This window comes from Rhea pennata, chromosome 9 (assembly GCF_028389875.1).
Source record: "Rhea pennata isolate bPtePen1 chromosome 9, bPtePen1.pri, whole genome shotgun sequence".
In the NCBI taxonomy this organism is placed as follows: Eukaryota; Metazoa; Chordata; class Aves; order Rheiformes; family Rheidae; genus Rhea; species Rhea pennata.
Window position 1 is genome coordinate 2226213 of NC_084671.1, and position 16216 is coordinate 2242428.

The following is a 16216-nucleotide window of genomic DNA, read 5'->3' on the forward strand; positions in this document are numbered from 1 at the left end:
ATTCCTATTTATCTTGTGGTGGCCTTTTCCACGGAAACTTGTATTAGAATGTAAATAAGATTATGGCATAACTCTGCGCACTCTAAAAACGCGAAACGGTTGTCTTCCCGCGGAAGCAGAAGTCGCGTCTGATCGGACACCCCGGCACCGGCAGCGGGGCTGGAGAGCGGCCGCCGCCGCGCCGGCGGGCCAGGGCCTCATCCTGCACCGCCGCGCCGGCACACGGGCACCCCTGTGCCCTGCTGGGGCAACGCGGCCGGGAGAGGGAAGGGACGGGGTGCACGGGCGAGGGATGGGACGGGATGGGAATGGGGCGGGATGGGCTGTACCAAGATGGGATGAGATGTGTTGAGGGTGGGATGAGATGGGATGGGCTGTTTGGAGGTTGGGATGGGGATGGGATGGGATGTATTGAAGATGGGATGGGATGAGATGAGATGTATTGAGGATGGGATGAGAAGGGATGGGGTGGATGAGATGGGGCAGACTGAGACGTATCGAGGATGGGGTGGGATGAGATGGGACAAGATTCACTGGGGAGAGGAGGAGATAGGATGGGACGTGCCAGAGACAGGATCGGGTGAGATGGACTGACATGGGACAGGAAGTGCTGGGAGCTGGTGGGACGGGTCAGGGATGGGATGAGCTGAGCTGGGCTGGACTGGGATGGGAAGCACTGGGAGTTGGTGGGACGGATCAGGGATGGGATGAGCTGGGCTGGGCTGGGAAGTATGAGGAGCTGGTGGGATGGGTTAGGGATGGGCTTGGCTGGGCTGTGCTGGGACAGGAAGCACTGGGAGCTCGTGGGACGGGTCAGGGATGGGATGAGCTGAGCTGAGCTGGATTGGGATGGGAAGCACTGGGAGTGATGGGACAGATCAGGGATGGGATGAGCTGGGCTGGGCTGGGCTGGGAAGCACAGTGAGTGGTGGGACAGGTCAGGGCTGGGCTGTGCTGGGACAGGAAGCAGTGGGAGCTCGTGGACAGGTCAGGGCTGGGCTGGGCTGGGACAGGAAGCACTGGGAGCTGGTGAACAGGTCAGGGCTGGACTGGGCTGGGACAGGAAGCACTGGGAGCTGGTGGACAGGTCAGGGCTGGACTGGGCTGGGACAGGAAGCACTGGGAGCTGGTGGACAGGTCAGGGCTGGACTGGGCTGGGACAGGAAGCAGTGGGAGCTGGTGGACAGGTCAGGGCTGGGCTGGGCTGGGACAGGAAGCAGTGGGAGCTGGTGGACAGGTCAGGGCTGGACTGGGCTGGGACAGGAAGCACTGGGAGCTGGTGGACAGGTCAGGGCTGGGCTGGGCTGGGACAGGAAGCAGTGGGAGCTGGTAGACAGGTCAGGGCTGGGCTGGGCTGGGACAGGAAGCAGTGGGAGCTGGTGGACAGGTCAGGGCTGGGCTGGGCTGGGACAGGAAGCAGTGGGAGCTGGTGGACAGGTCAGGGCTGGGCTGGGCGAAGGTGGGGACCGAGCGGCCGGTGCCTCCTCGCTGCCCCCGCCGCCCGCCTGCGCCTTCCCGGGCAGCGCCGCGTCGCGGGGGCAGCTCTGCACCGCCGGTGCCGGCAATAACCTAACAGCACCAATTCCAACATAAGCTGCACCTGCGAACGCGTAACAAGTTCAATTTGCCTTTGTTTGTCACGTTACTTATAATTAAATTGAATTCCTAGTGCAAAGGGGAAGATTTTGTGCCGTTTTGGAAATAATGTGGAATCGTCCATGCCGCTCACAAAGCATTTGCATTAACACCGGCGCACGCAGACTAATTTATTTATTTGCGTGAGATTACCGCGGCTTTCCGTTGCCGCTCGCTCCTCGGGGACCGCTCTCCTCCGCTCATGCATCTTTTAGGAGCTAAAGAGACACGCGCACAGCTAATAGATTAAAAAGTCGCAGCGGTTTCGCTCTCGCGCGCTTAGGAAATCCTCGAGCCACTTAAAGGAAAAGCAAGACGGGGGAGCCGGGGGCGCGTGGCAGCTGCTCCGCTTCGCCCACCGGGAGCGCTGGGAGCACCGGGAGCGCTGGGAGCACTGGGAGCACCGCGCTGGGTGCGGACGCCCCGCGCGCAGGGGGCACCGAATTCCCGGGAAACGCCTGCGGCGTCGCCGGCGCTGGGCGCGCTGCTTATCGCCGCGCTTTGCGCCGCGCACCAAAATAACCGGTCGCGAGCCGGGGTCTAACAGCGCGCCGGCGAACGCGCGGCGCTCGCCGCGCCGGCACTCAGCGCCTTCTCCTCGCACCCCCGCGGCGGGACGGGACGGCGCGGCGGGCGTCGAGATAACGCCGGCGCGAGCCGCTGCAATCGCCCGAGCCGCGGCCGAAAACACGGCTGCGGGAAGCGACACGCGCGTTCGAAGAAATTACCGTGTTGGCTCCAACTCGCTAACGAGCGGGGGCGAGCCGAGTGCCGACCGGGCGTGCAGCTGGACCGGCGCGTGACGACGAACGCTTCAATTAAAATAATCGGGATTAAATGGAAGTCAAACAGCCGCTGCAGCGCGCAGCGCGCCGCGGCGGGCCGGCGTTGGCCCCGCGGCGAACCGCGGGCTAAGCCGGGAGCTTTCGGCCCGGCTGCCCCACGGCGGCGCGGCTTCGCCCGCGGGACGCGGCCCGCACGCGCGCGGGCCGGCACGTCCCCCGCGCGCTTCTTCGGGGGGCTGCTTTCATTTCTTTGTTTGTTAATGCAATTATTTGAGCGTCCCTATTTTAGCCTTGACCTTGCAGGAAGAGGGTATTTTCCAGTCAGCATAATGCTTTATCTTTGAAAGCTGCAATCAATAAGGATAATTAATGATGCCTGCTGCAATGATAGCCTCAGCAATCATTATACCGCATTAATCCCTGCAGTCAGCCCGGGGTCAAGGCCGTCTAAATCATTCACCTAGGGGTGGAGAAATTCAAATAATTCACCAATTTAAATCCACGGGAGCGAATCCCGCTTTATTTTGTGCCGAGCGGGGCGCTGCAGCCCCGGGGGCCCCGGCGGCTCGGGGGCTCGCTGCGGGCCGGCCGGCCGGCTGGGGAGGCCGCCGGCCCCCACCCCGCTCCCCCTGCCCCGCTCCCCGCGCCGTGCAGCTTATATATATAGGCCGATACAATAAATTACAGGCTAACAATACGATTCTGCATGTATAATTGATCGTATTAAACATCCACCTTTTCAGCCTCCAATTAGATAACCCTGGGAGACAAGCCAGGCAGCATTTTTAATAAATACTTGTGTTTGAAGCTGTTTAACAGAGCCCCCGATAACGGGCAGAGCGGCGTTGACATCTGCTCCGCCGCCGCCGCCGGAGAGCGTCGGCTCGGCGTAGCGCTGCTCGCGCAGAACGCCCGCTTGTTCTCGGCTGTCAAGTGCCCCTATTATTTTATTAAAAAGTCAAAAAAAGGAATATAATCAGAGTTCATAATTTATGTGTGACATTTTCATTACAGAAAACTTTATGCAAAATTGAATTCTAAAATTTAATTTCCTGTGATGTTTAAATTACTTACTATCTGGCTCCTCTCCAGACATTGTGATCATTCGGGGCCCCATATGAATTCCATTAAGGATACGTGTAGCCGCTGCCAAGCCATACGGGGTGTTTTTCCGTGCAATTCCAAGAACAAGCTCCTTCCCCGTGCGTTGTGCCAGCCTGAACAGCTCCCTCCGCACGGGACAGCGGTGCGGAGCGGGCGCTGCTGCCTGCCTCGGCGGCGATCCCGGCCGCTCCCGGCCGTCCCCTCCCAGGGATGCTGGAGGATGAAGCGCGTCCTCGGCTGCAGGGCTGCCGGCTCGGCTCGGCTCGGCTCGGCTCGGCTCGCTGCAGCGGGGATTCCCGGGAAAAGCTCGCGGGGAGGCGGGAAGCCCTCGGGCGCGGGGTGCCGGCGGAGCGGCCACGGGGTCGCAGCGCGGGGGCTCGGGCGGCCCCGGGGCGCGGAGCACACCGAGCACCGTGCTTTAACAGGGAATAAGCGCGTATTCCCGCAGAAGGAAATCACTTTATTTCCGCGACGGACCCGCCGGGAGCGTTGGGCTCCGCACGACGGGGGAAGACGCTTCCGATTCCCAATTAACCGGATCGCTCCCGCTTGACCGTGAGGAGCGTTATTGAAACCAATTAGCGCAGGCTGGAAAAAATCTCTCATTAACGAGAGGAGCGTGGGCGAGTAAACAGCAATGAAAAGGGCGGAATTGGAGGAGCGCCTCTGCTCGCTGGCCCGCATAATTACGTGCTTAGTTGCCTAATTGTGCGGTGAAAGGGCTGGCGGTGCTCGCGGCAGATTGCCGCCTTCATTAGGCTGCGCAAGGGCCACCTGCAGCGGCGGGGGCCCGAGCGCGGCGCCTCCCCGGGGACGCCGCCGGCCTCCGCGGGGGGAGAAGCCCTCCCGAGCGGCGCGGCACGGCGCGGCACAGCATGGCACGGCGCGGCACGGCATGGCACAGCATGGCACGGCGCGGCACGGTGCTGCACAGCATGGCACGGCACAGCATGGCACGGCGCGGCACGGCGCGGCATGGCACGGCACGGCACGGTGCGCCGGTGATTAGCGGGGGGATCGGTCGGCTGGTCGATAAGGCCGCGGCGTCTGGTTATCGATAAACCTTCTGCGCCCGGCGGCGCGAGCGTACGGAGCGCGCGGCCGGCTTCCCCGGGAGCAGGGCGCCGAGACCTGCCCTCCCGAGAGGGCCGCGGAGTGGGAGCAAAGCTCTTGGCAGGTGAGATGGAGCCGGAGCTGAAAATCCCGCGGTGCCGCCGCGGCCAGCAGAAGGCCTCCCGCGGTGCCGCCGCGCGTGCCGCCGCGCGAGCCGCCGCGCTCGGCCCCCGGCAGCCGGCCCTCCTCTCCGACGGGAAAGGGCCGCTGGCTGCCCCCTCCGCCGCCAGCGCGTCCCGGGACCGGCTGCGAGAAGCTCCCGTCGCCAGCGCCCTCGCGGGGAGAAAAGCCGCCGCTGGCGACCGCGGCGCGTCGGGCGTTGCGCCGCGGGGCGCGGGGAACTCAGATTCTCAATGTGCTTTTAATAAAACATTTAGGAAAATCTATGGCAACGCGTTGGCGGTGGGGGGAGAAATCAAATTACTCCTGCCTGAAGATGTCAGTTTGGTGCCTAAACTTCACGGCTCTGCCTGTGCGGCCGGCTGCTGAAGCAATCTCGTCGAACGCTGACACGTAACGGAAGCACAGAGAGTCTGAACTTAATCCGTATCATGTCTTTAAAGATGATGATTTTAGACACTTCCTTAAGATTAATTAAGAGCTTTATACTAATTCATGCGTCCAGTCTGATGCAATCTAAGCAGCTAACCCAATCTAGGTCGAATCTGGTGTTATTATCAGGCCAGACTGCAACATATATTTCCCAAATTGATATTCATTTGTGTGTTTTTTTTTTTTTTTTTTGAGGCTGCTGCTTGTGCTAGAATGAGGCTTAAATATCTGTTGCAAGTGAAAAAGAAAAAAGAAAGTTCAGCTGAAGAAGCTAAAAGCACCAGCCGGCAGCGCTCGAGGTTTCTCGCGCGCCGGGAGTAACGGGAGTCGCGTTGCAGCGCGCCGGCGGTGCCGGGAGTCGCGGAGCCCTTGCCAAGAGGCGCCGGCACGGCAGCCCGCCGCGCCGCCGCGGAAACTCCGTTTGCTCACCAGCCGCACTAACGAGCCACTGCAGAGGGACTGCTAATTAGATCCACTTCATTTCTGTCACTGAAATTAATTTATTTGCTTCGGCTTCTACAGCTGGTCCGGCGCTTCCCTGACTTTCAAGCGAGCCAGGGCAGAGGCTGCGGGAGCCGGCGCTCGTTCCCGCGCCCGCGTCGCGCCCGCGCCTCTGCGCTCTTGCGGCGCCAACAGCACGTGTTTGCGCAGCGCGTCCGAAGCCAAAGGATCTGCATCGGCGTGTTTGGAGAAGTACAGCTCCTGCGGTATTCGCCCTGCTCCTGACAAGCCTATTAGGGCGCTTGGTGCCCTTCCAAACGTGTTATTTTATTAATATGAATAACAGATTAACCACCGAGCAACCCGGACCTTGTCCAGCCGCTCCCGTGAGGTGCTCTGCCGAAACGTCCCAAGGATATTTGCTTCTCCGGAGAACGTCTGCGCTGGTCTGGTTTCAGTGCTGCTCCACCGGCTGGTCGTGAGCGCGCGGCGGGAGCCGGCGGCCGCGAGACCGGCCGGAGGGTGCCCTGCCGCGTCCTTCGCGCCGCCGACAGCTTCACCGCTGAGACTCCGTCACTCAGAGAAACCCTCCGGGCAGCGAAGCCTTCCCGCGCGCCTCCTGCCCGGGCTCGAGCCCGGGGCGCTTCCTCGGCCGCCTGAAGCGATCTGCGGCCTCCTGCGCGCCCGGGCGCTGCCGCCCGCCGGCACGGCACGGCCCGGCACGGCACAGCACGGCACGGCCCGGCACGGCCCGGCCCGGGCGGCCCCGAGGGCAGGGGGGAGCGCGGCGGAGCCAAGCGCCGTGCGCGCGCCGCCGGGAGTGGAACGGCCCCGCGGAGCAGAGGGCATTCACGCCCCTCGAGTCGGTCCTCTCCGGACACTGCTTTTTTCCCCTCCGTTTCAACCCGTGCATAAGCAACTTGGTCGAGGCCGGGCATCGGCAGGACGCGGCTCCCAGCGCGCCGCGGAGGACGCCCGGCGCCGGACGGGGCGGCAGCCTGCCCCGGCCGCAAGAGCATCGCCACCGCCGCCGCCGCTTCGCTTTTGGAGCAAACGGGGGAATTCCAAGAGCAAAAGCGCCGGGAAAGGGCAAGGGCCGGCGGCGGGGCGGGAGCGTGCACCAGCGGGGACGGATCAATACCACTAAACCGCTTCCGATAGTGATTAATTAATAGCAATTAATTTTAAAAAAGAAGAGGATATTGACTTAAATTGGCACGGAGGGAGGCCAACCTTCGCGCAACCGGGAGAAAACGTCTTTAAAACAGAGCGATTAAGTGGCGGCAAGTAATGAAAAGGCAGCGGTGGCCCCAGCGGGGCTGAGCCCTGCCGGGCGGCCGCGCCGGGCCGCCCCCTAATTAGACACGGGCGCTTGACGAGGGCGATCGCCCGGGCGGGAGGGGCGAAGCGCCCTGCTCCCCGCTCCGGGCTCGCAGCGGGGGCTCCGGGAACGACCCTGCTGTGACTTGGTTGAGAGCGATATGGGAAACACATGTGTGCATATTGTTTGCTGTGCAGGTTGAATTCCATCAGTGACCACAGGAATATTTTATAGTTTGCAATGAAAAACTGAATTAGAATTAGGGATTTACGGAAGTGTGAGTGCTTTATAGCCATAACATTTGTAAAGAGATGATAATTCCCGATACCGCAGTCTCCAGTCAGCTTGCCGTTGCAGGGACACCTCACCTCGTAAGCTGATGCAACGTGGCCAGCATCCTTTCTTTAAGGATGTAACCCACGCAAAAATATTAATAAAGGGATATTAGCTTATTGAAAGGCTTGTGAGTGCACGTGTGTGAACGTATATAGAGAGAATATCTCAGAAAGGGGTAAAAATGTCAGGCCTGATCCTACAGAGGAGCAAGAGGGGAATACATCTGCACAGCAAAGACCAGAGGATTAAGTCCTTGGGTTGGAGACGTAGACGGAGATGATCTAAACACTTATTTTCCCGGCAGAGGGAGGAAATACTGACAGACCGACCCACTCCCGCAGGGCTCCAGGCTCGCCGCGGGGAGCCGCTCGGCGCTGCCCGGGCCGGAGAGCTTCGAGCCCCTTCTGCCTGCTCCCCGCTCGGGCATCCTGGCGCCCGGACGGCCCGCGAAGGAGAGCTTTTTCCAAAACCCTGTTTTGACAGAGGGCACATTTTTTTAAGGGTATGGTAGCAAAGCTGGCAGCAGCTCGCCGCCGCGGCGGGTGACGGCTTGGTGTCGGTCCCGACGCTCGCCGCCAGCGTGAGCCGCCGCGGCCGGCGACCGGCGACCGGCGACCGGCGCTGCGCAGCGGGGCACGGCGCGAGCGCTGCCCGGCCGGAGCCCGAGATTTCCCACGGAATTCACCGTAGAAATTTGGTTTCAGGGGCGAGCTGAGCACGCTTCGTTTTCCACCCGGCAGCCCGGCGAAACGCCCCCGCCGGGGCTGCTACCTGGGTCGAAGGGACCCCAAAATTCCCCGAGTTTCCCCCTACTCGCACCAGGGGAAGATGTTTTAATAACGAGAACCTTAAAAACCACAGCTAGGCAGCGATACGGCCTATAGGGTGGGTGGCGGGTGGGTAATCACCTGCTGCGCTCTCGATGAAGATAACAGGTTTGTACGTGCCCCTAAAATACCCGCGCGCACGCCGGAATTTCGGCTTACGGCATTATAGTATTTACACAATAACTCAATCTAGTTGTGCGGGCGAGCGGTAAAACTGCTCTATCTCTGACGGCTTACCGTGCAAAAAAAATCAAGGGGATGCTGTTAAACCTTCTCCACTGACATCTAATGTTTCAAGTTTTTAAAAATATTGTATAAAGACCGAGATTTATTTCCTAAGATGTTTCATTAATGGTTGTGGCAGGCAGCTGGCCTGAGGTTTGACACACAATAAAATCCATGTCAAGAATATTAAAGATAGTGCAAAAGATAACTATGAATTTACATTCAAACAGGCTTTTGACAAAGCCATTGCAACAGGCTCCTAATCAGGTCTTGAGACCTAGCCTGCCCTCTCTTTAAACCCGTGATCTTGAAAAGGAGCTTTAAATTGGAAATTATTACACATTAAAACCTCAACATGGGCCAGATCGAAGCGGATCGATATCTTGCCGAGCACAATAAATCAGCCTGCTGCTCTGCGGTTACTGTTTGCTGAACATATTTAAATTTTCTTGTAACAAATTAATTCCAACATTTTCTCTTGATTGAATTAGGGCAAGTGTTGGAGCTGTCACAAGTATTTCACTGCTTCAGGGAGACAAATTGCTCGCCTGGACACGGGTAACAAGCCAAAGTGTTGAGTCCCTGATAATCTTCCCACTAATTCTCCATTACAGCAAAATGAAGCCATAAATCACCCTGACAGCTGATCGATGTAAACATTGTTTCCGCCGTGATTGCCAGCGCTCCCCGCGGAGCTCCCGGCCGCTCGCAGCGCGCCGCGGCGGCGGCTCCGGGGGCCGGCGGCCGGGACGCGGCCCCGGCGGCGCCGCCGGCCCTGCCGCCGCCGGCCGCGGCGCGGAGCACCCGCCACGCGGCGCGGAGCACCCGCCGCCGGCCGCGGCGCGGAGCGGCCCCGGCACAGCGCCCGTGCAAGCCGCCGGGGCGCCCCGCCGCGCGCAAAGCCCGCTCGCGTCCGCTCGGCCGCCTGGAACGGCCTCGACTGCTGTCTAACCGCTTGGTTCGCGGCCGGTACCGGGAGTTGCGCAGAATGCAAAATCCAGACGAAAGCCCCTTTGCAAAAACGCTCCGTATTAGCTCAATTACGCGTTTAAAAGTGAGACGAATACAAAAACTTCAATAAACGCGCTTCCTTCCGAGGAGTGACGCGGTGCGGGCTTTCCGCTACCGTTGGGTTGGACGTTCTTGCCTCTGAGGAGGTCAGCAATATGGAAACATAAAGGCCAATTTAATTTGTGCATCTGTGGCTGCCAAGTATTTTAATTCCGACAGCTGTGACTGAAGAGTTAATATTTTACTTGTCAAAATCCAAAAGAAGGCCAGTGAATCACTCTAATTCTCATTAAGAGGCTTCCCCCCAGTAGCACCCTAATTCAAAATAATGAAAGTAGAGACTGAGTGCGATTCTAATGCCAGTTGAGACCTATCTTTTAATATTTCTCCAGTGATGGATTAGGGATCGGGGAAATTCATCTCAGATCATAGAGCCTAATTTAATAAGGGATCATTCCAAGAGTATTGCATTTTATAATAATGTCATTTAATGTGTCGTCTTCCATTTTTACTGTCCCATATGTATGCTTACACGATGGTGCCATAGGGATAAACTTTTAAAGAACCAGCATCGTTTTTTGGTTTAGGCTCCTCTTGACTTGGAAGTTTATCAACCGCGTTGCCTGCTAGCGTTCTGCCGTAATTGTAGAACAGTTAAAAAAGAAAACACTGAAAACCACGAGAATGGCAAAATAAATGACAGTTTTGTGCGGCCTGAAACCCTGGAGCGAAGGGAAAGGAAGAACACTTAAAAGTGGGCTAAAATCGGATTTTAGCATCTGATGCAACAGTGCCATAACATGAAAAAATGTGGTAAACCGGTTGTTTAAAACACTCGGTAAAATAATTTTCCCCAGGAACAATATCCACACGCAACATTTTCAGATTGCTTGTTTGGTAGATCGCTGCAATTACTTAGGTAAGTCTAATTGTTTGCTTTTTTGATTATTTTTAAGCATTATTTTCCAAAAAAGCAGAGTAATTTGCCCTTCTGTGAGGGCAGCAAATTATCAGGGACCGGGATAATGGATTGCGCTCTATTAGTGCGTATTAATACTTGCACTGCGTTTAATCAGCTATGTGATTTGTATTTTTGGCATTGCGCTGAACGTGAAATTCTTGGTGATTACTCCGGCAATGCTGAAGACCTCCTCAAGGTCAGAAAACCCTCACCACATAAAAGTCAATATATTATTATTGGCTATAACTCGTGTAGCTGCAGCCTGAGCTCTGCTTAATCACGATTCTATTGCACGAAGCCTTTAGGAAAAATGGTGTTATAATGAGAATTTTTGTTCCAAATGCATTCGCATGATTAAGTCTTTATTTTCAGCTAACAACTCAGCAGCTTCACTGCAAGGTTTGACTGCATTAGATCAAATACAGACAGCCTAAATAGGAAACAGTTCAGTAATAACTTGCTGTAAACAATAATCTAATTACAGGAGCTTTTCCAGCGCAGCAATGTGTCACTGGAAAGGGAACACGATGCAAAGTGAGGTTTTGCATGGTTTCTCTTTTCTCCGCGTATTTTTGCAGTTCTGGTTTCTTCAGCGTATTGTGTCTCGTGCGATTTCTTGCACTTTTTCCAGCGTCTCCCAGTTCATTACTCTCGATTTGTCTGAGACGCTCTTTTTTGAGGCGCCTTTCCCGGCCCGGGCGGCGCGGCGGCGGCGCCTCCTCGCCCCGCGCCCTCCCGCCGCCGGCCCCGCCGCGCTCTCTCGTTCCCTTCGGCCGCGCTCGGAGCCTCGGCCCGGCAGCAGGCGTGCCGCACGCGCGCGCGCCCGGCGCCGCTCCGGGCGCTCGCTCCGCTTGCCAGGGGAAAATGGTGTCAAAGCTATTGGTAAAGCAGAGAAGGAAAAGCGTCTGGTTTCGCCCGAAATAATTAGGAACGGCAGGCTTGTGCCGAAAAATCAGAAAGCGGGGCGGGGAGGAGCTGGAGAGCTTTCGGAGGCTCTTTGGCTGCCCTCCTCCGCCCGCAGCGCGGGCTCTCCGCGCGCCGCCTCCGCCGGGAGCGGGGCCGGGGGCTCGCCGGGGCGCGGGAGCGGCCTCAGCCCCGCTCCGCCGGGCACCTTGCCGTCTCTTCTCCGTCCGCCGGCGCCGTGCGATCGGGCCCGGGTAACACGAAGTCGGGCACGGCGCCCGCGGGGACGCCGGCGCGCCGAGCGCTGCCCTCGAGCACGCCGGAGCGGCTTGCCCTGCGGGCGGGAATCTCCTCCGGAGGGAAGGTCTGGCCGCTCGGCGCTGGCCGCCGCCGCGTTTCGGGGCCGCGGGCGCTGCTCCCGCCCGCTCCCCGCCACCGGGAGCCGCGGAGGCGGCGGCTCTGGGAGGATGGTGGATTAATGGATACGGGAGAATTTCCTTTCCTGGCTTTACCCTGCGATTCCCGCGCCCGCGGGGCCCGGAGCGGAGCCGCGGGCGCGCGGGGGCCTCCGGTCAGGGTTGCTTTGCAGCGACCTGATCGATTTTGCAACTCGTCTGAAAGCGCGTTAACCTCGCAGCGGTGCGTGCGGGGGCCGGCGGCGCTCTCCTTCCGGGAGACGTCCGCAGGCTGTTTGCAGACGGGCCGGCCCGGGGTCGCGGCGAGGGGCTCGGCCCGGCCGCAGCCGCCTGCGTTTGCTCGGCTTTCGCGGAGCCAGCTCGCGCCCGCGGCACCCTGAGGAGCCGCGCTCAGCTCTCCGCCAGTTCCTGCAAATTCCCTTCCTTATTCGAATTAGGATTACCCCGGTTTTCTCGCTGTTAAAACACGGAAGCGCAAGCGTTTCTAAACATGAGCGGCTTTGGCGTTTCTCAGCAGCAAAGCTGAACTTCTCCCTACTGCAGCTATTCCCTGCGCACGCCCGAGCACCACCCTTAACTCACCTCTCTGCAAGCTACCGCTGCACGTTGGCTGAAACGCGACTCCGCCGATTTACCATTTTGCGACTGCCGCATTTGAGGCAGAGGCCGAAACCTCAAGCTTCCCCTCGGTAACGAACGCTGAGAGCACCCACGCGCAGGAAATAGTGAAAACCTAATGCAACTCCTGGCTAACGTTAATTCTTATTTTCCTGAAAACTAAGCGGGACACTAATAAAACTTATGCAAAAGCCTGAGAAATGTTCAGCGTGCTCACGCTTTAACGAGCCGCGGGGAGGAATTCCTCGTGGGAATCCCCCGCGCGAAGCTGGGCCCGACGCCGGCCGCGCCGCAGCTGAGCGTGGTTGCTTGCGAGTATAAACGTGCCACCTGCAGCAGGCAGGGGAGCTGTGGGGTGGTGTGATGCTCTGGGGGTCTGGCCCCTCTCCGTTGTTTTGCTGTGAGGCTCGGCACAGCTCCGGGAGAAAGTTCACAAGTCCGTGAAAACACACTCTTGATTACGAGCCAGGTGAGTCCATTAGTTATTAATCTAAACTAATCACAGTGGAGTGGAAAGCAATCTATGGGTTGCAAATGTTTCTCTTTCTTTCAGCAATATTGCTAGAGTGAAATTGCAAAATGCTTTACCCAGGTAGGAGAATACTGTAAGCTATTTCTGCAATTAAATGGCTCACGTATGCGAAAGCTGTTGCCCGCTTTGTAGAGGGAGCTGGTGTGTCACTGCGTGGCCTGATGGCACCCAGAGCCCCCACCGCGTCCTTGTGCCGCCGTGCGGCGGGGGTAACCTCCGTCCTGCTGCGGGCGCTGACCGAGGAGTAAAACCGGCAGAGACCACGCAGGCTCATTAGTGTTCCTCCCCACGGCAAGGGCAAATACGCTATCGCTCATTTACATGCTGCATCAATGATATTTCTTTTAATTAATGACTGTTTCAGTAGTTATGGCCATTTAAAATGGGGGGAGTACCAAAAACATTTAACTCATTAGCTTGTTTTCTTCTTCTGGTTTCAGTACTGTGGTCTTCACCCAAGCAAAACTTCTGCTGCAGCCAGCAAAGCCAGCAGAGCCCACGGAGGTTTTTCCTGTGCGGGGATGCGGCCGCATCTGCATGTGGTTTCCGTTGTCCTGCATTTAACCTTCCAAAGACTCATTTTTTTCAGAATACTTTATTTACATTTTCTTTTAAAAAGAATGTTTACTTTCTTCCTAAGGTCTGCCACATGTCAGAATACTTGCAAATCTAAATATTTCATAAAAGGATCTGCATAATAAATAACGTAAGCATGTTTGGTAAGCGAATGTTGAGAACGGTGTAAGAAAAGACATTCTGGGTATTCAGTTATTTTATAAAGGGCTCTGCGGCGTATTCCCATTTTTAGCACGTTATCATATCTCGGCAAGCGCCAGCCAGATTTCCACCGCTTAAATATCTGCTGAACCGACAACCAGGAGGCACGTGCGTGGTCAGGGCTGCCGCGGCGCTGCAGGACGCCGGCCCGGCCGGGGCTTGCTGCCCTGCCACCCCAAACTGGAAGGAAAAGGGGAAAACGCGTAGGGAAAAGGGCGGCCGCTTCGCGCAGAGCTGGGCTCTCCTAGCGCCTTATTGAAACCTCCCTCCTCTCGGTTACCGGGAAGACGCGCGCTGGGGCGCTGGGCTCCGCCGGCCGCGGCGGTCCCGTGCAGAGCGTGGCAGGGTGCTGCAGCCCCCTCCAGGCTGCCGTCTGCCCGGACGCCCTTTGCCGATGCAGCGGGAGGCCGCCAACGTCGCGTCGCTGCTCGACGTGCAGCGCGTCTGGCGCGCAAACGCCCTAAAACCCCCGCAGCCGCGGATGGCGCGCGCTCCCGTGCGCCCCTCGAAGCTACGGCGTTAGGAAGCCCAAGGTGTGCAGGAAGAGGGGTAAATTAAACAGGTGGCAAATCTCTCCTGGACACGTGTTTTCTCCTGGAGCCTTACAGAGAGAGCAGGAAATCCGGGCTCTGCTGTCCCCTCCTCCGCCACCACGGCCCCGAATCTGCTCCGGCTCGCGCTCGCTCCGCGGAGGCCTCGCAGGCACCCGACGGCCAGAACCGGGGCTCGGCCTCCAGCCGGGCCCTCCTGGTTTCGGTGCTCGCCGTTCTCCGCGGACGAGCTGCTTTGGAGCTGAGGACGCGGGTGGTGGGCGCCGAGCACCTCCGCTCGCTTTCCTGCCAGGAACGCGGCTTGTGTCCGGCCGGCTGCCGAAACGCGGTGAACGCCTCCCAAAAGCCAGGAAACCCAACGCTGTGCAGCTGACCCGGCGGAAATCCTCTGAACCGTCCCCGCGGGCGCGGAGAAGAGCGCCCGCTCCCGGCAGCGCGAGCGGCGCCGGCCCGCGCGTCTGCCGGGGCCCGTCGAGGGCAGCTGCGGCGCAAACCTCCGAAAGGTTGAAATTAGCAGAATTATTTCCGGCTCCTTTCAGAAGTTTGTTGCACGCCTCAAAGGAGCAACGGTGACACGGATCTAGCTTCTAAAAGCAGTGGTAGCAGATGCCCTTTAACGCTCGCTTTTACCCGCTGTTATTTCACTGCGAGGGTGAACGGGCCCTGAAAGTCTGGGAGAAACAACCGAAGAGGGAATGAAATGGGAACTGCCATCAGACTGGACAGGTACTAGCGTTCACTGCAGCAGGACTGAGTGCTGCGTGTACTGACACAAAACCCACGTTGTTTATTACTTGGGTGTTTGCTCCTAGGACCGCCGTGCTCCTCGGGACGGATCGTTCCTCCCCATCCGCCGGAGAGCAGACACACCGGAGTGCCGCTCCGACGCTGCCTCTCTGCAAGGCCAGTTTAAGTGTGCTGGTTAAAGGCTTTGGGAGTAAAGCCGAGTGGCTAATGAACAATATTGGGCACAACGTTATACATAGTATTTAGCGTAGTTTTATGGGCTTTTTCGAGGAGAAGAAAAAGCACTGTTCACACTGGACAAAATAGCTGTTTTTTTTTTTTTTTCCCTCTCTCCTTTAAGTGTTCTTTTATTGAAAACAAACTGGGAAATCCGTGAGAGGCATTAGCGTGGCAGTGGCTGGAGCTTTCTGCAGGACATCTGGCTGCCAGCTCGCTCGTCTGCTCACCTAGCAGTCTGTTACTGCCAAGAGACGGCACGGCGCGGAAACCGCTACTCCGCTGCGGCCCCGTCCGCACCAGTTCATGCTGCGAACCTGCGATCGGCTCTGCGAGCGCAGAAACAGGTGTTTGCTCCTTTCTGCGTGATTTATTTGATCTCTTCCCTAAATCCTCTTCCCATGCCACTTACACTGCCATGTAAATCCCATGCTAAAATATTACCTACAGAAAGCATATATTGTATGTGCATTGGCTGGCTCATAAAATATCCATTATTAAATTTCACAAAACCTACTTTTTTTTTAATGTAAGCTCAGATACTCTAAGAAATAAAATAGAAACTGAAGAGTTCTGGCCAGGTTCTCTGGGCCTATAGACTTATTAAGTATCCCTGTCCAAGGAAACCAGGAATGCAAATATTCCTGTCCAAAAATATCCTGTTAAGACTATTTTGTTTTAATCACAGCTGCGCTAAAAAATACAGAGTTCCCCTGTACCCTGCAGTCACCTTCCCCCGCTATGATGAAAGTGCCTTTTCCGTGTTTTTCCTCGCAGCCGCCCCGGAGCCAGGCCTGCCCGTACCCGGCGGCACGGCGAAGACCCGGAGTTCACGTTGCCTCTGTTGGCCGCAGCTCCCGCTCCCGGCGCGCCGGCCCACGCGGAGCGGGCGGCGGGGACACGCGGGGACGGCGCTTCCCCGGCCGCGTTAATTAACTTCCTCGCTCGGGGATCAATCGACCCCACCGTTGCTCTTATTGACTTTATCATTAGCCACCTCTTACTTTTTGTTTGAAAAAAAGCTCTGTCGCCTAACGTAAAAAAATCTATCGTTCCCTGCCCGGGGGCGGCCGCCGGCGCCCCTCGCCCCGCTGCTCCCCGCGCATCGCCGTGCCGCCGGCGCCTCCGCGCGCAAAAGCCGCGCA